At 50.8% G+C, this 25,181-nt stretch overlaps 1 protein-coding gene across 1 annotated transcript in view; it reads right to left on the bottom strand.

Moving 5' to 3' along the window:
• Positions 1 to 25,181, bottom strand: part of LOC132385578 (zinc finger protein Aiolos-like) — a 316,982-nt gene that overhangs the window by 845 nt on the left and 290,956 nt on the right. The window lies entirely within an intron of this gene.

Raw genomic sequence — 25,181 nt, forward strand, 5'->3', positions numbered from 1 at the left:
GGCCGCGCTCGACAGGACAACAGACTCGGCAAAGCACAAACAGAAGGGAAAATAAATAAGCAGCAAGGGGCGAGAAGAGCCCTTGAAAGTTTGGGGGAACGGTTCGAGGTTGGCGCAAGTGAAGCTCAGTAAAATTGCCCACCCTCTGGTTGAGGGGGTAATATCTGCTCCTGAACCCGGTGGTGTGGGTCCCAAGGCTCCTGTACCTCCTTCCTGATGGCTGAGGGGGTAATAACTGTTCTTGAACCTGGTGGTGTGGGACCTGAGGCTCCTGTACCTCCTCCCTGATGGTTGAGGGGGTAATAACTGTTCCTGAACCTGGTGGTGTGGGTCCTGAGGCTCCTGTACCTCCTTCCTGATGGTTGAGGGGGTAATAACTGTTCCTGAACCTGGTGGTGCACGTCCTGAGGCTCCTGTACATCCTTCTTGATGGTTGAGGGATAATAACTGTCCCTGAACCTGGTGGTGTGGGACCTGAGGCTCCTGTACCTCCTCCCTGATGGTTGAGGGGGTAATAACTGTTCCTGAACCCGGTGGTGTGGGTCCTGAGGCTCCTGTACCTCCTTCCTGATGGTTGAAGGGGAATAACTGTACCTGAACTTGGTGTTGTGGGACCTGAAGCTCCTGTACCTCCTTCCTGATGGTTAAGGGGGTAATAACTGTTCCTGAACCTGGTGGTGTGGGACCTGAGGCTCCTGTACCTCCTTCCTGATGGTTGAGGGGGAATAACTGTTCCTGAACTTGGTGTTGTGGGACCTGAGGCTCCTGTACCTCCTTCCTGATGGTTGAGGGGTAATAACTGTTCTTGAAACCGGTGGTGCGGGACCTGAGGCTCCTGTACCTCCAACCTGATGGTTGGGGGGTAATAATTGTTACTGAACCTGGTGGTGTGGGACCTGAGGCTCCTGTACCTCCTTCCTGATGGTTGAGGGGGAATAACTGTTCCTGAACTTGGTGTTGTGGGACCTGAGGCTCCTGTACCTGCTTCCTGATGGTTGAGGGGTCAATAACTGTCCCTGAACCCGGTGGTGTGGGTCCTGAGGCTCCTGTACCTCCTTCCTGATGGTTGAGGGGTAATAACTGTTCCTGAACCCGTTGGTGCGGGACCTGAGGCTCCTGTACCTCCTTCCTGATGGTTGAGAGGTAATAACTGTCCCTGAACCTAGTGGTGTGGGTCCCGAGGCTCCTGTACTTCCTTCCTGATGGCTGAGGGGTAATAACTGTTCTTGAACCTGGTGGTGTGGGTCCTGAGGCTCCTGTACCTCTTTCCTGACGGTTGAGGGGGTAATAACTGTTCCTGAACCCGGTGGTGTGGGTCCTGAGGCTCCTGTACCTCCTTCCTGATGGTTGAGGGGGTAATAACTGCTCCTGAACCCGGTGGTGCGGGAGCTGAGGCTCCTGTACCTTCTACCTGATGGTTGAGGGGGTAATAACTGTTCCTGAACCTGGTGGTGTGGGACCTGAGGCTCCTGTACCTCCTTCCTGATGGTTGAGGTGTATTAACTGTTCTTGAACCCGGTGGTGCGGGACCTGAGGCTCCTGTACCTCCTACCTGATGGTTGAGGGGGTAATAACTGTTCCTGAATCTGGTGGTGTGGGACCTGAGGCTCCTGTACCTCCTTCCTGATGGTTGAGGGGTAATAACTGTTCCTGAACCTGGTGGTATGGGTCCTGAGGCTCCTGTACCTCCTTCCTAATGGTTGAGGGGGAATAACTGTTCCTGAACTTGGTGTTGTGGGACCTGAGGCTCCTGTACCTCCTTCCTGATGGTTGAGGGGTCAATAACTGTCCCTGAACCTGGTGGTGTGGGTCCTGAGGATCCTGTACCTCCTTCCTGATGGTTGAGGGGTAATAACTGTTCCTGAACCCGTTGGTGCGGGACCTGAGGCTCCTGTACCTCCTTCCTGATGGTTGAGAGGTAATAACTGTCCCTGAACCTAGTGGTGTGGGTCCCGAGGCTCCTGTACTTCCTTCCTGATGGCTGAGGAGTAATAACTGTTCTTGAACCTGGTGGTGTGGGTCCTGAGGCTCCTGTACCTCCTTCCTGACGGTTGAGGGGGTAATAACTGTTCCTGAACCCGGTGGTGTGGGTCCTGAGGCTCCTGTACCTCCTTCCTGATGGTTGAGGGGGTAATAACTGTTCCTGAACCCGGTGGTGCGGGAGCTGAGGCTCCTGTACCTTCTACCTGATGGTTGAGGGGGTAATAACTGTTCCTGAACCTGGTGGTGTGGGACCTGAGGCTCCTGTACCTCCTTCCTGATGGTTGAGGTGTATTAACTGTTCTTGAACCCGGTGTTGCGGGACCTGAGGCTCCTGTACCTCCTACCTGATGGTTGAGGGGGTAATAACTGTTCCTGAATCTGGTGGTGTGGGACCTGAGGCTCCTGTACCTCCTTCCTGATGGTTGAGGGGTAATAACTGTTCCTGAACCTGGTGGTGTGGGTCCTGAGGCTCCTGTACCTCCTTCCTAATGGTTGAGGGGGAATAACTGTTCCTGAACTTGGTGTTGTGGGACCTGAGGCTCCTGTACCTCCTTCCTGATGGTTGAGGGGTAATAACTGTTCCTGAACCTGGTGGTGTGGGTCCTGAGGCTCCTGTACCTCCTTCCTAATGGTTGAGGGGGAATAACTGTTCCTGAACTTGGTGTTGTGGGACCTGAGGCTCCTGTACCTCCTTCCTGATGGTTGAGGGGTCAATAACTGTCCCTGAACCTGGTGGTGTGGGTCCTGAGGATCCTGTACCTCCTTCCTGATGGTTGAGGGGTAATAACTGTTCCTGAACCCGGTGGTGCGGGACCTGAGGCTCCTGTACCTCCTACCTGATGGTTGAGGGGGTAATAACTGTTCCTGAACTTGGTGTTGTGGGACCTGAGGCTCCTGTACCTCCTTCCTGATGGTTGAGGGGTCAATAACTGTCCCTGAACCTGGTGGTGTGGGTCCTGAGGCTCCTGTACCTCCTTCCTGATGGTTGAGAGGTAATAACTGTCCCTGAAACTGGTGGTGTGGGACCTGAGGATCCTGTACCTCCTTCCTGATGGCAGATGGTAGCAGTGAGAAGAGAGTGTGCCCTGGATGCTGGGTCAAATATCAAGCGCATCACCAAAATTTCCAACTAACTTCGATGGAAGTACTGCTGGATTTGTCTGGTGGCATCACGGTCTGGTACCGCAATTGAAAAATCTAGAATGTAAGAACCTGTAGAGCGAAGATGCCCTCTTCTCGTTACAAACACAAGAAAGTCCGCAGACGCTGGAAATCCATTTCAAGCTGAGATCTGATGAAGGGTCTTGGCCCGAATTGTCAACTCTTGACTCTTTTCCTCCCTGACCTGCTGTGTTCCTCCAGCATTTTGCTTGTGTGTTGCTCCCTCTTCTCCTTGCTACCATCAGGGAGGAGGTACAGGAACCTGAAGACACACGCTTAACGATTCAGGAACAGCTTCTTCCCCTCTGCCATCAGGGAGGAGGTACAGGAGCCTGAAGACAAACACACTCAACGATTCAGGAACAGCTTCTTCCCCTCTGCCATCAGGGAGGAGGTACAGGAGCCTGAAGACACTCACTCAGTGATTCAGGAACAGCTTCTTCCCCTCTGCCATCAGGGAGGAGATACAGGAGCCTGAAGACACACACTCAACGATTCAGGAACAGCTTCTTCCCCTCTGCCATCAGGGAGGAGGTACAGGAGCCTGAAGACACTCACTCAGTGATTCAGGAACAGCTTCTTCCCCTCTGCCATCAGGGAGGAGGTACAGGAGCCTGAAGACACTCACTCAGTGATTCAGGAACAGCTTCTTCCCCTCTGCCATCAGGGAGGAGGTACAGGAGCCTGAAGACACACACTCAGCGATTCAGGAACAGCTTCTTCCCCTCTGCCATCACGGAGGAGGTACAGGAGCCTGAAGACACACATTCAGCGATTCAGGAACACCTTCTTCCCCTCTGCCATCAGGGAGGAGGTACAGGAGCCTGAAGACACACACTCAGTGATTCAGGAACAGCTTCTTCCCCTCTGCCATCAGGGAGGAGGTACAGGAGCCTGAAGACAAACACACTCAACGATTCAGGAACAGCTTCTTCCCCTCTGCCATCAGGGAGGAGGTACAGGAGCCTGAAGACACTCACTCAGTGATTCAGGAACAGCTTCTTCCCCTCTGCCATCAGGGAGGAGGTACAGGAGCCTGAAGACACACACTCAGCGATTCAGGAACAGCTTCTTCCCCTCTACCATCAGGGAGGAGGTACAAGAGCCTGAAGACACTCACTCAGTGAGTCAGGAACAGCTTCTTCCCCTCTGCCATCAGGGAGGAGGTACAGGAGCCTGAAGACACACACTCAGTGAGTCAGGAACAGCTTCTTCCCCTCCGCCATCAGGGAGGAGGTACAGGAGCCTGAAGACACACACTCAGCGATTCAGGAACAGCTTCTTCCCCTCTGCCATCAGGGAGGAGGTACAGGAGCCTGAAGACACACACTCAGTGAGTCAGGAACAGCTTCTTCCCCTCCGCCATCCGATTCCTGAATGGTCAGTGAACCCATGAACACCACCTCACTACTTTTCTGCACTCTCTTTTGACGTGACATACTTAAATTGAAAAAAATATATTTCTTACTGTAACTTAGAGATTATTTTTAGTTACTATTTACTGCTGCTGCAGCAAAGCGACAGATTTCACGACGTTTGCCGGTGAGATTAAACCCGGTACAGATTCTGCAGACGAACTGTCGGAACCTGACTGGTTTCATGCTGGTCCGGGGCGGCAGTTCGAACGCACAGACCAGGGAGCGGGCCAAGCGAAGTGGACTCGTCACGGGCACGTCCCTGCCTGACCATCGGTCGTAACTACAGCAGGCACTCTCTCAAGAAGGCAACGCCCATCATCAGAGGCGGGCAGTGGGTACGTAAGCCTGAGGTCCCACACCAGCAGGTTCAGGAACAGCTGCACCTCTTCAGCCAGCATCGCACTCCAAACGCTGGTGGGACTCAGCAGGTCAGGCAGCATCTGTGAAGAGGAATGAACGGTTGACTTTTCGGGCTGAGACCCTTCGCCAGGACAAGACTTCACCCCGAAGAAGGGTCTCGGACCGAAACGCGGACCGTTTAATCCTCTCCACAGATGCTCCCTGACCCGCTGAGTTCCTCCAGTGTTTGGTGTGTGTGTGTGTGTCCGTGTGTGTGTGTGTGTGTGTGTGTGTGAGAGTGTGTGTGTGTGTGTGTTACTACTCTATCTGTGTCCTCTGGTCCTGGACTCCCCCACTATAGGAAACATTCTCTCCACATCCACTCTATCTGTGTCCTCTGGTCCTAGACTCCCCCACTATAGGAAACATCCTCTCCACATCCACTCTATCTGTGCCCTCTGGTCCCAGACCCCCCCACCATAGAAAATATACTCTCAACATCCACTCTATCTGTGTCCTCTGGTCCTAGACTCGCCCACTATAGGAAACATCCTCTACACATCCACTCTATCTGTGCCCTCTGGTCCCAGACCCCCCCACCATAGAAAATATCCTCTCAACATCCACTCTATCTGTGTCCTCTGGTCCTAGACTCGCCCACTATAGGAAACATCCTCTACACATCCACTCTATCTGTGCCCTCTGATCCTAGACACCCCACACTATAGGAAACATCCTATCCACATCCACTCTATCGGTGCCCTCTGGTCCTAGACAACCCCACTATAGGAAACATCCTCTCCACAAACACTCTATCTGTGTCCTCTGGTCCTAGACTCCCCCAGTATAGGAAACATTCAATCCACATCCACTCTATCTGTGTCCTCTGGTCCTAGACTCCCCCACTATAGGAAACATCCTCTCCACATCCACTCTATCTGTGTCCTCTGGTCCTAGACTCCCCCACTATAGGAAACATCCTCTCAACAACCACTCTATCTGTGTCCTCTGGTCCCAGACCCCCCACACCATAGAAAATATCCTCTCCACATCCACTCTATCTGTGTCCTCTGGTCCTAGACTCCCCGACGATAGAAAACATCCTCTCCACATCCACTCTAACTGTGCCCTCTGGTCCTAGATTCCCCCACTATAGAAAACATACACTCAACATCCAATCTATCTGTGTCCTCTTGTCCTAGACTCCCCCACTATAGGAAACATTCTCTCCACATCCACTCTATCTGTGACCTCTGGTCCTAGACTCCCCGACTATAGAAAACATCCTCTCCACATCCACTCTAACTGTGCCCTCTGGTCCTAGACTCCCCCAGTATAGGAAACATCCTCTCCACATCCACTCTATCAGTGTCCTCTGGTCCTAGACACCCCGACTATAGGAAACATCCTCTCCACATCCACTGTATCTGTGTCCTCTGGTCCTAGACTCTCCCACTATAGGAAACATCCTCTCCAGATCCACTCTATCTGTGTCCTCTGGTCCTAGACTCCCCGACTATAGAAAACATCCTCTCCACATCCACTCTAACTGTGCCCTCTGGTCCTAGACTCCCCCAGTATAGGAAACATCCTCTCCACATCCACTCTATCTGTGTCCTCTGGTCCTAGACACCCCGACTATAGGAAACATCCTCTCCACATCCAGTCTATCTGTGTCCTCTGGTCCTAGACTCCCCCAACAATAGGAAACATCCTCTCAACATCCAATCTATCTGTGTCCTCTGGTTCTTGACTCCCCCACTATAGGAAACGTTCTCTCCACGTCCACTCTATCTGTGTCCTCTGGTCCTAGACTCCCCCACAATAGGAAACATCCTCTCAACATCCACTCGATCTGTGTCCTCTGGTTCTTGACTCCAACACTATAGGAAACATCCTCTCCACATCCACTCTATCTGTGTCGTCTGATTCTAGACTCTCCCACTATAGGAAACATCCTCTCCCCATCCACTCTATCTGTGTCCTCTGGTCCTTGAATCCCCCACTATAGGAAACATCCACTCCACATCCACTCTATCGGTGTTCTCTGGTCCTAGAATCCCGCACTATAGGAAACATCCTCTCCATATCCAGTCTATCTGTGTCCTCTGGTCCTAGACTCCCCCCACAATAGGAAACATCCTCTCAACATCCAATCTATCTGTGTCCTCTGGTTCTTGACTCCCCCACTATAGGAAACGTTGTCTCCACGTCCACTCTATCTGTGTCCTCTGGTCCTAGACTCCCCCACAATAGGAAACATCCTCTCAACATCCACTCTATCTGTGTCCTCTGGTTCTTGACTCCAACACTATAGGAAACATCCTCTCCACATCCACTCTATCTGTGTCGTCTGATTCTAGACTCTCCCACTATAGGAAACATCCTCTCCCCATCCACTCTATCTGTGTCCTCTGGTCCTTGAATCCCCCACTATAGGAAACATCCTCTACACATACACTCTATCTGTGTCCTCTGGTCCTAGACTCCCCCACTATAGGAAACATCCTCTCCACATCCACTCTATCTGCGTCCTCTGGTCCAAGACTCCTCCACTATAGGAAACATCCTCTCCACATCCACTCTATCTGTGTCCTCTGGTCCTAGACTCCCCCACTATAGAAATCATCCTCTCCACAACCTCTCTATCTGTGTCCTCTGGTCCTAGACTCCCCCACTATAGGAAACATCCTCTCAACAACCACTCTATCTGTGTCCTCTGGTCCCAGACCCCCCCCCCCACCATAGAAAATATCCTCTCCACATCCACTGTATCTGTGTCCTCTGGTCCTAGACTCCCCGACGATAGAAAACATCCTCTCCACATCCACTCTAACTGTGCCCTCTGGTCCTAGACTCCCCCACTATAGAAAACATACTCTCAACATCCAATCTATCTGTGTCCTCTGGTCCTAGACTCCCCCACTATAGGAAACATCCTCTACACATCCACTCTATCTGTGCCCTCTGATCCTAGACACCCCACACTATAGGAAACATCCTCTACACATCCACTGTATCTGTGTCCGCTGGTCCTAGACACACTCCACTATAGGAAACATCCTCTCCACATCCACTCTATCGGTGCCCTCTGGTCCTAGACTCCCCCACTATAGGAAACATATCCCCACAACCACTCTATCTGTGTCCTCTGGACCTAGACTTCCCCAGTAACGGAAACATCTCTCCTCATCCACTCTATCTGTCTCCTCTGGTCCTTGACTCCCCCAGTATAGGAAACATCCACTCCACATCCACTCTATCTGTATCCTCTGGTCATAGACTCCCCCACTATAGGAAACATCATCTCTACATCCACTCTATCTGTGTCCTCTGGTCCTAGACTCCCCCACTATAGGAAACATCATCTCTACATCCGCTCTATCTGTGCCCTCTGGTCCTAGACCCCCCACTATAGGAAACATCCTCTCCACATTCACTCTATCTGTGTCCTCTGGTCCTAGACCCCCCACTATAGGAAACATCCTCTCCACAACCACTCTATCTGTATCCTCTGGTCCTAGACTCCCCCACTATAGGAAACATATCCCCACAACCACTCTATCTGTGTCCTCTGGACCTAGACTTCCCCAGTAACGGAAACATCTCTCCTCATCCACTCTATCTGTCTCCTCTGGTCCTTGACTCCCCCAGTATAGGAAACATCCACTCCACATCCACTCTATCTGTATCCTCTGGTCATAGACTCCCCCACTATAGGAAACATCATCTCTACATCCACTCTATCTGTGTCCTCTGGTCCTAGACTCCCCCACTATAGGAAACATCATCTCTACATCCGCTCTATCTGTGCCCTCTGGTCCTAGACTCCCCCACTATAGAAAACATACTCTCAACATCCAATCTATCTGTGTCCTCTGGTCCTAGACTCCCCCACTATAGGAAACATCCTCTACACATCCACTCTATCTGTGCCCTCTGATCCTAGACACCCCACACTATAGGAAACATCCTATCCACATCCACTCTATCGGTGCCCTCTGGTCCTAGACAACCCCACTATAGGAAACATCCTCTCCACAAACACTCTATCTGTGTCCTCTGGTCCTAGACTCCCCCAGTATAGGAAACATTCAATCCACATCCACTCTATCTGTGTCCTCTGGTCCTAGACTCCCCCACTATAGGAAACATCCTCTCCACATCCACTCTATCTGTGTCCTCTGGTCCTAGACTCCCCCACTATAGGAAACATCCTCTCAACAACCACTCTATCTGTGTCCTCTGGTCCCAGACCCCCCACACCATAGAAAATATCCTCTCCACATCCACTCTATCTGTGTCCTCTGGTCCTAGACTCCCCGACGATAGAAAACATCCTCTCCACATCCACTCTAACTGTGCCCTCTGGTCCTAGATTCCCCCACTATAGGAAACATACTCTCAACATCCAATCTATCTGTGTCCTCTTGTCCTAGACTCCCCCACTATAGGAAACATTCTCTCCACATCCACTCTATCTGTGACCTCTGGTCCTAGACTCCCCGACTATAGAAAACATCCTCTCCACATCCACTCTAACTGTGCCTTCTGGTCCTAGACTCCCCCAGTATAGGAAACATCCTCTCCACATCCACTCTATCAGTGTCCTCTGGTCCTAGACACCCCGACTATAGGAAACATCCTCTCCACATCCACTGTATCTGTGTCCTCTGGTCCTAGACTCTCCCACTATAGGAAACATCCTCTCCAGATCCACTCTATCTGTGTCCTCTGGTCCTAGACTCCCCGACTATAGAAAACATCCTCTCCACATCCACTCTAACTGTGCCCTCTGGTCCTAGACTCCCCCAGTATAGGAAACATCCTCTCCACATCCACTCTATCTGTGTCCTCTGGTCCTAGACACCCCAACTATAGGAAACATCCTCTCCACATCCAGTCTATCTGTGTCCTCTGGTCCTAGACTCCCCCAACAATAGGAAACATCCTCTCAACATCCAATCTATCTGTGTCCTCTGGTTCTTGACTCCCCCACTATAGGAAACGTTCTCTCCACGTCCACTCTATCTGTGTCCTCTGGTCCTAGACTCCCCCACAATAGGAAACATCCTCTCAACATCCACTCGATCTGTGTCCTCTGGTTCTTGACTCCAACACTATAGGAAACATCCTCTCCACATCCACTCTATCTGTGTCGTCTGATTCTAGACTCTCCCACTATAGGAAACATCCTCTCCCCATCCACTCTATCTGTGTCCTCTGGTCCTTGAATCCCCCACTATAGGAAACATCCACTCCACATCCACTCTATCGGTGTTCTCTGGTCCTAGAATCCCGCACTATAGGAAACATCCTCTCCATATCCAGTCTATCTGTGTCCTCTGGTCCTAGACTCCCCCCACAATAGGAAACATCCTCTCAACATCCAATCTATCTGTGTCCTCTGGTTCTTGACTCCCCCACTATAGGAAACGTTGTCTCCACGTCCACTCTATCTGTGTCCTCTGGTTCTTGACTCCAACACTATAGGAAACATCCTCTCCACATCCACTCTATCTGTGTCGTCTGATTCTTGACTCTCCCACTATAGGAAACATCCTCTCCCCATCCACTCTATCTGTGTCCTCTGGTCCTTGAATCCCCCACTATAGGAAACATCCTCTACACATACACTCTATCTGTGTCCTCTGGTCCTAGACTCCCCCACTATAGGAAACATCCTCTCCACATCCACTCTATCTGCGTCCTCTGGTCCAAGACTCCTCCACTATAGGAAACATCCTCTCCACATCCACTCTATCTGTGTCCTCTGGTCCTAGACTCCCCCACTATAGAAATCATCCTCTCCACAACCTCTCTATCTGTGTCCTCTGGTCCTAGACTCCCCCACTATAGGAAACATCCTCTCAACAACCACTCTATCTGTGTCCTCTGGTCCCAGACCCCCCCCCCACCATAGAAAATATCCTCTCCACATCCACTGTATCTGTGTCCTCTGGTCCTAGACTCCCCGACGATAGAAAACATCCTCTCCACATCCACTCTAACTGTGCCCTCTGGTCCTAGACTCCCCCACTATAGAAAACATACTCTCAACATCCAATCTATCTGTGTCCTCTGGTCCTAGACTCCCCCACTATAGGAAACATCCTCTACACATCCACTCTATCTGTGCCCTCTGATCCTAGACACCCCACACTATAGGAAACATCCTCTACACATCCACTGTATCTGTGTCCGCTGGTCCTAGACACACTCCACTATAGGAAACATCCTCTCCACATCCACTCTATCGGTGCCCTCTGGTCCTAGACTCCCCCACTATAGGAAACATATCCCCACAACCACTCTATCTGTGTCCTCTGGACCTAGACTTCCCCAGTAACGGAAACATCTCTCCTCATCCACTCTATCTGTCTCCTCTGGTCCTTGACTCCCCCAGTATAGGAAACATCCACTCCACATCCACTCTATCTGTATCCTCTGGTCATAGACTCCCCCACTATAGGAAACATCATCTCTACATCCACTCTATCTGTGTCCTCTGGTCCTAGACTCCCCCACTATAGGAAACATCATCTCTACATCCGCTCTATCTGTGCCCTCTGGTCCTAGACCCCCCACTATAGGAAACATCCTCTCCACATTCACTCTATCTGTGTCCTCTGGTCCTAGACCCCCCACTATAGGAAACATCCTCTCCACAACCACTCTATCTGTGTCCTCTGGTCCTAGACCCCCCACTATAGGAAATATCCGCTCCACATCCATTCTAGCTGTGTCGTCTGATTCTCGACTCCCCAACTATAGGAAACATCCTCTCCACATCCACTCTATCTGTGCCCTCTGGTCCTAGACACCCCACACTATAGGAAACATCCTCTCCACATCCACTCTATCTGTGCCCTCTGGTCCTAGAATCCCCCATCATAGGAAACATCCTCTCCACATCCACTCTATCTGTGACCTCTGGTCCTAGACACCCCCACTGTAGAAAACATCCTCTCCACATCCACTCTATCTGTGTCCTCTGGTCCTGGACTCCCTCACTATAGGAAACATCCTCTCCACATCCACTCTATCTGTGTACTCTGGTCATAGACTCCCCGACGATAGAAAACATCCTCTCCACATCCACTCTAACTGTGCCCTCTGGTCCTAGACCCCCCCACTATAGGAAACATACTCTCAACATCCAATCTATCTGTGTCCTCTGGTCCTAGACTCCCCCACTATAGGAAACATCCTCTACACATCCACTCTATCTGTGCCCTCTGATCCTAGACACCCCACACTATAGGAAACATCCTCTCCACATCCACTGTATCTGTGTCCGCTGGTCCTAGACACACTCCACTATAGGAAACATCCTCTCCACATCCACTCTATCGGTGCCCTCTGGTCCTAGACTCCCCCACTATAGGAAACATATCCCCACAACCACTCTATCTGTGTCCTCTGGACCTAGACTTCCCCAGTAACGGAAACATCTCTCCTCATCCACTCTATCTGTCTCCTCTGGTCCTTGACTCCCCCAGTATAGGAAACATCCACTCCACATCCACTCTATCTGTATCCTCTGGTCATAGACTCCCCCACTATAGGAAACATCATCTCTACATCTACTCTATCTGTGTCCTCTGGTCCTAGACTCCCCCACTATAGGAAACATCATCTCTACATCCGCTCTATCTGTGCCCTCTGGTCCTAGAATCCCCCACTATAGGAAACATCCTCTCCACATCCACTGTAGCTGTGTACACTGGTCCTAGAATCCCCCACTGTAGGAAACATTCTCTCCACATCCACTCTATCTGTGTCCTCTGGTCCTAGACTCCCCGAGTATAGAAAACATCCTCTCCACATCCACTCTAACTGTGCCCTCTGGTCCTAGACTCCCCCACTATAGGAAACATCCTCTCCACATCCACTCTATCTGTGTCCTCTGGTCCTAGACACCCCGACTATAGGAAATATCCTCTCCACATCCACTCTATCGGTGTCCTCTGGTCCCAGACCCACCCCCCCCAACATAGGAAACATCCTCTCCACATCCAGTCTATCTGTGTCGTCTGATTCTAGACTCCCAATATAGGAAACATCCTCTCCCCATCCACTCTATCTGTGTCGTCTGATTCTAGACTCTCCCACTATAGGAATCATCCTCTCCCCATCCACTCTATCTGTGTCCTCTGGTCCTAGAATCCCCCACTATAGGAAACATCCTCTCCGCATCCACTCTATCGGTGTCCTCTGGTCCTAGAATCCCACACTATAGGAAACATCCTCTCCATATCCACTAAATCTGTGTCCTCTGGTCCTAGACTCCCCCACTACAGGAAACATCCTCTCCATATCCTCTCTAACTGTGTCCTCGGGTCCTAGACTCCCTCACTATAGGAAACATTCTCTCCACATCCACTCTATCTGTGTCCTCTGGTCCTAGACTCCCGCACTACAGGAAACATCCTCTCCATATCCTCTCTAACTGTGACCTCGGGTCCTAGACTCCCTCACTATAGGAAACATTCTCTCCACAACCGCTCTATCTGTGTCCACTGGTCCTGGACCCACCCCCCCTCACCATAGGAAACATCCTCTCCACCTCTACTCTATCAGTGTCCTCTGATCCTAGACTTGCCCACTATAGAAAACATCCCCTCCACATCCACTCTGTGTCATCTGATTCTAGACTCCCCCACTATAGGAAACATCGTCTCCACATCCACACTATCTGTGTCCTCTGGTCCTAGACTCCCCCACTATAGGAAACATCGTCTCCACATCCACACTATCTGTGCCCTCTGGTCCTAGACTCCCCCACTATAGGAAACATCCTCTCCACATCCACTCTATCTGTGCCCTCTTGTCCTAGACTCCCCCACTATAGGAAACATCCTCTCCACATCCACTCTATCTGTGCCCGCTGGTCCTAGACCACCCACTATAGGAAACATCCTCTCCACAACCACTCTATCTGTGTCCTCTGGTCCAAGACTCCCCCACTGTAGGAAACATCCTCTCAACATCCACTCTATCTGTGCCCTCTGGTCCTTGACTACTCCGCTATAGAAAACATCCCCTCCACATCCACTCTGTGTCGTCTGATTCTAGACTCCCCCACTATAGGAAACATCCTCCCCACATCTACTATCTGTGTCCTCTGGTCCTGGACTCCCCCAGTATAGGAAACTTCCTCTCCACATCCACTCTATCTGTGCCCTCTTGTCCTAGACTCCCCCACTATAGGAAACATCCTCTCCACATCCACTCTATCTGTGCCCGCTGGTTCTAGACTCCCCCACAATAGGAAACATCCTCTCAACATCCACTGTATCTGTGTCCTCTGGTTCTTGACTCCAACACTATAGGAAACATCCTCTCCACATCCACTCTATTTGTGTCCTCTGGTCCTAGAATCCCCCACTATAGGAAACATCCTCTCCACATCCACTCTATCTGTGTCGTCTGATTCTGGACTCTCCCAATATAGGAAACATCCTCTCCCCATCCACTCTATCTGTGTCCTCTGGTCCTAGAATCCCCCACTATAGGAAACATCCTCTCCACATCCACTCTATCGGTGTCCTCTGGTCCTAGAATCCCCCACTATAGGAAACATCCTCTCCATATCCACTCTATCTGTGTCCTCTGGTCCTAGACTCCCCCACTATAGAAAACATCCCCTCCACATCCACTCTGTGTCGTCTGATTCTAGACTCCCCCACTATAGGAAACATCATCTCCACATCCACCCTGTCTGTGTCCTCTAGTCGTAGACTCCCCCACTTTAGGAAACATCCTCTCCACATCCACTCTAGCTGTGTCCTATGATCCTGGACTCCCTCACTATAGGAAACATCCTCTCCACAACCACTCTATCTGTGTCCTCTGGTTCTAGACTCCCCCACTGTAGGGAACGTTCTCTCCACGTCCACTCTATCTGTGGTCCTAGACTCCCCCACTATAGAAATCATCCTCTCCACAACCTCTCTATCTGTGTCCTCTGGTCCTAGACTCCCCCACTATAGGAAACATCCTCCCCACATCCACTCTATCTGTGCCCTCTTGTCCTAGACTCCCCCACCATAGGAAACATCACATCCACTCTATCTGTGCCCGCTGGTCCTAGACCCCCCACTATAGGAAACATCCTCTCCACATCCACTCTATCTGTGCCCTCTGGTCCTAGACCCCCCCAATATAGGAAACATCCTCTCCACATCCACCCTGTCTGTGTCCTCTGGTCGTAGACTCCCCCAGTATAGGAAACTTCCTCTACACATACACTCTATCTGTGCGCTCTTGTCCTAGACTCCCCCACTAAAGAAAACATCCTTTCCACATCCACTCTATCTGTGCCCTCTGGTCCTAGACCCCCCACTATAGGAAACATCCTCTCCACATCCACTCTATCTGTGTCCTCTGGTCCTAGACCCCCCACTATAGGAAACATCCTCTCCACAACCACTCTATCTGTGTCCTCTGGTCCTAGACCCCCCACTATAGGAAATATCCGCTCCACATCCATTCTAGCTGTGTCGTCTGATTCTCGACTCCCCAACTATAGGAAACATCCTCTACACATCCACTCTATCTGTGCCCTCTGATCCTAGACACCCCACACTATAGGAAACATCCTCTCCACATCCACTCTATCTGTGCCCTCTGCTCCTAGAATCCCCCATCATAGGAAACATCCTCTCCACATCCACTCTATCTGTGACCTCTGGTCCTAGACTCCCCCACTGTAGAAAACATCCTCTCCACATCCACTCTATCTGTGTCCTCTGGTCCTGGACTCCCTCACTGTAGAAAACATCCTCTCCACATCCACTCTATCTGTGCCCTCTAGTCCTAGAATCCCCCATCATAGGAAACATCCTCTCCACATCCACTCTATCTGTGACCTCTGGTCCTAGACTCCCCCACTGTAGGAAACATCCTCTCCACATCCACTCAATCTGTGTCCTCTGGTCCTAGACTCCCCGACGATAGCAAACATCCTCTCCACATCCACTCTAACTGTGCCCTCTGGTCCTAGACCCCCCCACTATAGGAAACATCCTCTCCACATCCACTGTATCTGTGTCCGCTGGTCCTAGACTCACTCCACTATAGGAAACATCCTCTCCACATCCACTCTATCGGTGCCCTCTGGTCCTAGACTCCCCCACTATATGAAACGTATCCCCACAACCACTCTATTTGTGTCCTCTGGACCTAGACTTCCCCAGTAACGGAAACATCTCTCCTCATCCACTCTATCTGTCTCCTCTGGTCCTTGACTCCCCCAGTAAAGGAAACATCCACTCCACATCCACTCTATCTGTATCCTCTGGTCATAGACTCCCCCACTATAGGAAACATCCTCTCAACATCCACTGTATCTGTGTCCTCTGGTTCTTGACTCCAACACTATAGGAAACATCCTCTCCACATCCACTCTATCTGTGTCGTCTGATTCTGGACTCTCCCAATATAGGAAACATCCTCTCCCCATCCACTCTATCTGTGTCCTCTGGTCCTAGAATCCCCCACTATAGGAAACATCCTCTCCACATCCACTCTATCGGTGTCCTCTGGTCCTAGAATCCCCCACTATAGGAAACATCCTCTCCATATCCACTCTATCTGTGTCCTCTGGTCCTAGACTCCCCCACTATAGAAAACATCCCCTCCACATCCACTCTGTGTCGTCTGATTCTAGACTCCCCCACTATAGGAAACATCATCTCCACATCCACCCTGTCTGTGTCCTCTAGTCGCAGACTCCCCCACTTTAGGAAACATCCTCTCCACATCTACTCTAGCTGTGTCCTATGATCCTGGACTCCCTCACTATAGGAAACATCCTCTCCACAACCACACTATCTGTGTCCTCTGGTTCTAGACTCCCCCACTGTAGGGAACGTTCTCTCCACGTCCACTCTATCTGTGGTCAAGACTCCCCCACTATAGAAATCATCCTCTCCACAACCTCTCTATCTGTGTCCTCTGGTCCTAGACTCCCCCACTATAGGAAACATCCTCCCCACATCCACTCTATCTGTGCCCTCTTGTCCTAGACTCCCCCACCATAGGAAACATCACATCCACTCTATCTGTGCCCGCTGGTCCTAGACCCCCCATCATAGGAAACATCCTCTCCACATCCACTCTATCTGTGACCTCTGGTCCTAGACTCCCCCACTGTAGAAAACATCCTCTCCACATCCACTCTATCTGTGTCCTCTGGTCCTGGACTCCCTCACTGTAGAAAACATCCTCTCCACATCCACTCTATCTGTGCCCTCTAGTCCTAGAATCCCCCATCATAGGAAACATCCTCTCCACATCCACTCTATCTGTGACCTCTGGTCCTAGACTCCCCCACTGTAGGAAACATCCTCTCCACATCCACTCAATCTGTGTCCTCTGGTCCTAGACTCCCCGACGATAGCAAACATCCTCTCCACATCCACTCTAACTGTGCCCTCTGGTCCTAGACCCCCCCACTATAGGAAACATCCTCTCCACATCCACTGTATCTGTGTCCGCTGGTCCTAGACACACTCCACTATAGGAAACATCCTCTCCACATCCACTCTATCTGTGTCCTCTGGTCCTAGACACCCCGACTATAGGAAATATCCTCTCCACATCCACTCTATCGGTGTCCTCTGGTCCCAGACCCACCCCCCCCAACATAGGAAACATCCTCTCCACATCCAGTCTATCTGTGTCCTCTGGTCCTAGAATCCCCCACTATAGGAAACATCCTCTCCGCATCCACTCTATCGGTGTCCTCTGGTCCTAGAATCCCACACTATAGGAAACATCCTCTCCATATCCACTAAATCTGTGTCCTCTGGTCCTAGACTCCCCCACTACAGGAAACATCCTCTCCATATCCTCTCTAACTGTGTCCTCGGGTCCTAGACTCCCTCACTATAGGAAACATTCGCTCCACAACCGCTCTATCTGTGTCCACTGGTCCTGGACCCACCCCCCCTCACCATAGGAAACATCCTCTCCACATCCACTCTAACAGTGTCCTCTGGTCCTAGACTCCCCCACTATAGGAAACATCCTCTCCACATCCACTCTATCTGTTTCCTCTGGTCCCCGACCATCCCCTCCATAGGAAACATCCTCTCCACCTCTACTCTATCAGTGTCCTCTGATCCTAGACTCGCCCACTATAGAAAACATCCCCTCCACATCCACTCTGTGTCGTCTGATTCTAGACTCCCCCACTATAGGAAACATCGTCTCCACATCCACACTATCTGTGTCCTCTGGTCCTAGACTCCCCCACTATAGGAAACATCGTCTCCACATCCACACTATCTGTGCCCTCTGGTCCTAGACTCCCCCACTATAGGAAACATCCTCTCCACATCCACTCTATCTGTGCCCTCTTGTCCTAGACTCCCCCACTATAGGAAACATCCTCTCCACATCCACTCTATCTGTGCCCGCTGGTCCTAGACCACCCACTATAGGAAACATCCTCTCCACAACCACTCTATCTGTGTCCTCTGGTCCAAGACTCCCCCACTGTAGGAAACATCCTCTCAACATCCACTCTATCTGTGCCCTCTGGTCCTTGACTTCTCCGCTATAGAAAACATCCCCTCCACATCCACTCTGTGTCGTCTGATTCTAGACTCCCCCACTATAGGAAACATCCTCCCCACATCTACTATCTGTGTCCTCTGGTCCTGGACTCCCCCAGTATAGGAAACTTCCTCTCCACATCCACTCTATCTGTGCCCTCTTGTCCTAGACTCCCCCACTATAGGAAACATCCTCTCCACATCCACTCTATCTGTGCCCGCTGGTTCTAGACTCCCCCACAATAGGAAACATCCTCTCAACATCCACTGTATCTGAGTCCTCTGGTTCTTGACTCCAACACTATAGGAAACATCCTCTCCACATCCACTCTATCTGTGTCGTCTGATTCTGGACTCTCCCAATATAGGAAACATCCTCTCCCCATCCACTCTATCTGTGTCCTCTGGTCCTAGAATCCCCCACTATAGGAAACATCCTCTCCACATCCACTCTATCGGTGTCCTCTGGTCCTAGAATCCCCCACTATAGGAAACATCCTCTCCATATCCACTCTATCTGTGTCCTCTGGTCCTAGACTCCCCCACTATAGAAAACATCCCCTCCACATCCACTCTGTGTCGTCTGATTCTAGACTCCCCCACTATAGGAAACATCATCTCCACATCCACCCTGTCTGTGTCCTCTAGTCGTAGACTCCCCCACTTTAGGAAACATCCTCTCCACATCCACTCTAGCTGTGTCCTATGATCCTGGACTCCCTCACTATAGGAAACATCCTCTCCACAACCACTCTATCTGTGTCCTCTGGTTCTTGACTCCCCCACTGTAGGGAACGTTCTCTCCACGTCCACTCTATCTGTGGTCCTAGACTCCCCCACTATAGAAATCATTCTCTCCACAACCTCTCTATCTGTGTCCTCTGGTCCTAGACTCCCCCACTAAAGAAAACATCCTTTCCACATCCACTCTATCTGTGCCCTCTGGTCCTAGACCCCCCACTATAGGAAACATCCTCTCCACATCCACTCTATCTGTGTCCTCTGGTCCTAGACCCCCCACTATAGGAAACATCCTCTCCACATCCACTCTATCTGTGCCCTCTGGTCCTAGACCCCCCCCAATATAGGAAACATCCTCTCCACATCCACCCTGTCTGTGTCCTCTGGTCGTAGACTCCCCCAGTATAGGAAACTTCCTCTACACATACACTCTATCTGTGCCCTCTTGTCCTAGACTCCCCCACTAAAGAAAACATCCTTTCCACATCCACTCTATCTGTGCCCTCTGGTCCTAGACCCCCCACTATAGGAAACATCCTCTCCACATCCACTCTATCTGTGTCCTCTGGTCCTAGACCCCCCACTATAGGAAACATCCTCTCCACAACCACTCTATCTGTGTCCTCTGGTCCTAGACCCCCCACTATAGGAAATATCCGCTCCACATCCATTCTAGCTGTGTCGTCTGATTCTCGACTCCCCAACTATAGGAAACATCCTCTACACATCCACTCTATCTGTGCCCTCTGATCCTAGACACCCCACACTATAGGAAACATCCTCTCCACATCCACTCTATCTGTGCCCTCTGGTCCTAGAATCCCCCATCATAGGAAACATCCTCTCCACATCCACTCTATCTGTGACCTCTGGTCCTAGACTCCCCCACTGTAGAAAACATCCTCTCCACATCCACTCTATCTGTGTCCTCTGGTCCTGGACTCCCTCACTGTAGAAAACATCCTCTCCACATCCACTCTATCTGTGCCCTCTAGTCCTAGAATCCCCCATCATAGGAAACATCCTCTCCACATCCACTGTATCTGTGTCCGCTGGTCCTAGACACACTCCACTATAGGAAACATCCTCTCCACATCCACTCTATCTGTGTCCTCTGGTCCTAGACACCCCGACTATAGGAAATATCCTCTCCACATCCACTCTATCGGTGTCCTCTGGTCCCAGACCCACCCCCCCCAACATAGGAAACATCCTCTCCACATCCAGTCTATCTGTGTCCTCTGGTCCTAGAATCCCCCACTATAGGAAACATCCTCTCCGCATCCACTCTATCGGTGTCCTCTGGTCCTAGAATCCCACACTATAGGAAACATCCTCTCCATATCCACTAAATCTGTGTCCTCTGGTCCTAGACTCCCCCACTACAGGAAACATCCTCTCCATATCCTCTCTAACTGTGTCCTCGGGTCCTAGACTCCCTCACTATAGGAAACATTCGCTCCACAACCGCTCTATCTGTGTCCACTGGTCCTGGACCCACCCCCCCTCACCATAGGAAACATCCTCTCCACATCCACTCTAACAGTGTCCTCTGGTCCTAGACTCCCCCACTATAGGAAACATCCTCTCCACATCCACTCTATCTGTTTCCTCTGGTCCCCGACCATCCCCTCCATAGGAAACATCCTCTCCACCTCTACTCTATCAGTGTCCTCTGATCCTAGACTCGCCCACTATAGAAAACATCCCCTCCACATCCACTCTGTGTCGTCTGATTCTAGACTCCCCCACTATAGGAAACATCGTCTCCACATCCACACTATCTGTGTCCTCTGGTCCTAGACTCCCCCACTATAGGAAACATCGTCTCCACATCCACACTATCTGTGCCCTCTGGTCCTAGACTCCCCCACTATAGGAAACATCCTCTCCACATCCACTCTATCTGTGCCCTCTTGTCCTAGACTCCCCCACTATAGGAAACATCCTCTCCACATCCACTCTATCTGTGCCCGCTGGTCCTAGACCACCCACTATAGGAAACATCCTCTCCACAACCACTCTATCTGTGTCCTCTGGTCCAAGACTCCCCCACTGTAGGAAACATCCTCTCAACATCCACTCTATCTGTGCCCTCTGGTCCTTGACTTCTCCGCTATAGAAAACATCCCCTCCACATCCACTCTGTGTCGTCTGATTCTAGACTCCCCCACTATAGGAAACATCCTCCCCACATCTACTATCTGTGTCCTCTGGTCCTGGACTCCCCCAGTATAGGAAACTTCCTCTCCACATCCACTCTATCTGTGCCCTCTTGTCCTAGACTCCCCCACTATAGGAAACATCCTCTCCACATCCACTCTATCTGTGCCCGCTGGTTCTAGACTCCCCCACAATAGGAAACATCCTCTCAACATCCACTGTATCTGAGTCCTCTGGTTCTTGACTCCAACACTATAGGAAACATCCTCTCCACATCCACTCTATCTGTGTCGTCTGATTCTGGACTCTCCCAATATAGGAAACATCCTCTCCCCATCCACTCTATCTGTGTCCTCTGGTCCTAGAATCCCCCACTATAGGAAACATCCTCTCCACATCCACTCTATCGGTGTCCTCTGGTCCTAGAATCCCCCACTATAGGAAACATCCTCTCCATATCCACTCTATCTGTGTCCTCTGGTCCTAGACTCCCCCACTATAGAAAACATCCCCTCCACATCCACTCTGTGTCGTCTGATTCTAGACTCCCCCACTATAGGAAACATCATCTCCACATCCACCCTGTCTGTGTCCTCTAGTCGTAGACTCCCCCACTTTAGGAAACATCCTCTCCACATCCACTCTAGCTGTGTCCTATGATCCTGGACTCCCTCACTATAGGAAACATCCTCTCCACAACCACTCTATCTGTGTCCTCTGGTTCTTGACTCCCCCACTGTAGGGAACGTTCTCTCCACGTCCACTCTATCTGTGGTCCTAGACTCCCCCACTATAGAAATCATTCTCTCCACAACCTCTCTATCTGTGTCCTCTGGTCCTAGACTCCCCCACTAAAGAAAACATCCTTTCCACATCCACTCTATCTGTGCCCTCTGGTCCTAGACCCCCCACTATAGGAAACATCCTCTCCACATCCACTCTATCTGTGTCCTCTGGTCCTAGACCCCCCACTATAGGAAACATCCTCTCCACATCCACTCTATCTGTGCCCTCTGGTCCTAGACCCCCCCAATATAGGAAACATCCTCTCCACATCCACCCTGTCTGTGTCCTCTGGTCGTAGACTCCCCCAGTATAGGAAACTTCCTCTACACATACACTCTATCTGTGCCCTCTTGTCCTAGACTCCCCCACTAAAGAAAACATCCTTTCCACATCCACTCTATCTGTGCCCTCTGGTCCTAGACCCCCCACTATAGGAAACATCCTCTCCACATCCACTCTATCTGTGTCCTCTGGTCCTAGACCCCCCACTATAGGAAACATCCTCTCCACAACCACTCTATCTGTGTCCTCTGGTCCTAGACCCCCCACTATAGGAAATATCCGCTCCACATCCATTCTAGCTGTGTCGTCTGATTCTCGACTCCCCAACTATAGGAAACATCCTCTACACATCCACTCTATCTGTGCCCTCTGATCCTAGACACCCCACACTATAGGAAACATCCTCTCCACATCCACTCTATCTGTGCCCTCTGGTCCTAGAATCCCCCATCATAGGAAACATCCTCTCCACATCCACTCTATCTGTGACCTCTGGTCCTAGACTCCCCCACTGTAGAAAACATCCTCTCCACATCCACTCTATCTGTGTCCTCTGGTCCTGGACTCCCTCACTGTAGAAAACATCCTCTCCACATCCACTCTATCTGTGCCCTCTAGTCCTAGAATCCCCCATCATAGGAAACATCCTCTCCACATCCACTCAATCTGTGACCTCTGGTCCTAGACTCCCCCACTGTAGGAAACATCCTCTCCACATCCACTCAATCTGTGTCCTCTGGTCCTAGACTCCCCGACGATAGCAAACATCCTCTCCACATCCACTCTAACTGTGCCCTCTGGTCCTAGACCCCCCCACTATAGGAAACATCCTCTCCACATCCACTGTATCTGTGTCCGCTGGTCCTAGACACACTCCACTATAGGAAACATCCTCTCCACATCCACTGTATCGGTGCCCTCTGGTCCTAGACTCCCCCACTATAGGAAACGTATCCCCACAACCACTCTATTTGTGTCCTCTGGACCTAGACTTCCCCAGTAACGGAAACATCTCTCCTCATCCACTCTATCTGTCTCCTCTGGTCCTTGACTCCCCCAGTATAGGAAACATCCACTCCACATCCACTCTATCTGTATCCTCTGGTCATAGACTCCCCCACTATAGGAAACATCCTCTCAACATCCACTGTATCTGTGTCCTCTGGTTCTTGACTCCAACACTATAGGAAACATCCTCTCCACATCCACTCTATCTGTGTCGTCTGATTCTGGACTCTCCCAATATAGGAAACATCCTCTCCCCATCCACTCTATCTGTGTCCTCTGGTCCTAGAATCCCCCACTATAGGAAACATCCTCTCCACATCCACTCTATCGGTGTCCTCTGGTCCTAGAATCCCCCACTATAGGAAACATCCTCTCCATATCCACTCTATCTGTGTCCTCTGGTCCTAGACTCCCCCACTATAGAAAACATCCCCTCCACATCCACTCTGTGTCGTCTGATTCTAGACTCCCCCACTATAGGAAACATCATCTCCACATCCACCCTGTCTGTGTCCTCTAGTCGTAGACTCCCCCACTTTAGGAAACATCCTCTCCACATCCACTCTAGCTGTGTCCTATGATCCTGGACTCCCTCACTATAGGAAACATCCTCTCCACAACCACTCTATCTGTGTCCTCTGGTTCTAGACTCCCCCACTGTAGGGAACGTTCTCTCCACGTCCACTCTATCTGTGGTCCTAGACTCCCCCACTATAGAAATCATCCTCTCCACAACCTCTCTATCTGTGTCCTCTGGTCCTAGACTCCCCCACTATAGGAAACATCCTCCCCACATCCACTCTATCTGTGCCCTCTTGTCCTAGACTCCCCCACCATAGGAAACATCACATCCACTCTATCTGTGCCCGCTGGTCCTAGACCCCCCACTATAGGAAACATCTTCTCCACATCCACTCAATCTGTGCCCTCTGGTCCTAGACCCCCCCAATATAGGAAACATCCTCTCCACATCCACCCTGTCTGTGTCCTCTGGTCGTAGACTCCACCAGTATAGGAAACTTCCTCTACACATACACTCTATCTGTGCCCTCTTGTCCTAGACTCCCCCACTAAAGAAAACATCCTCTCCACATCCACCCTGTCTGTGTCCTCTGGTCGTAGACTCCCCCAGTATAGGAAACTTCCTCTACACATACACTCTATCTGTGCCCTCTTGTCCTAGACTCCCCCACTAAAGAAAACATCCTTTCCACATCCACTCTATCTGTGCCCTCTGGTCCTAGACCCCCCACTATAGGAAACATCCTCTCCACATCCACTCTATCTGTGTCCTCTGGTCCTAGACCCCCCACTATAGGAAACATCCTCTCCACAACCACTCTATCTGTGTCCTCTGGTCCTAGACCCCCCACTATAGGAAATATCCGCTCCACATCCATTCTAGCTGTGTCGTCTGATTCTCGACTCCCCAACTATAGGAAACATCCTCTACACATCCACTCTATCTGTGCCCTCTGATCCTAGACACCCCACACTATAGGAAACATCCTCTCCACATCCACTCTATCTGTGCCCTCTGGTCCTAGAATCCCCCATCATAGGAAACATCCTCTCCACATCCACTCTATCTGTGACCTCTGGTCCTAGACTCCCCCACTGTAGAAAACATCCTCTCCACATCCACTCTATCTGTGTCCTCTGGTCCTGGACTCCCTCACTGTAGAAAACATCCTCTCCACATCCACTCTATCTGTGCCCTCTAGTCCTAGAATCC

The sequence above is a fragment of the Hypanus sabinus genome, assembly GCF_030144855.1.
Source record: "Hypanus sabinus isolate sHypSab1 chromosome X1 unlocalized genomic scaffold, sHypSab1.hap1 SUPER_X1_unloc_1, whole genome shotgun sequence".
Taxonomy (NCBI): Eukaryota; Metazoa; Chordata; class Chondrichthyes; order Myliobatiformes; family Dasyatidae; genus Hypanus; species Hypanus sabinus.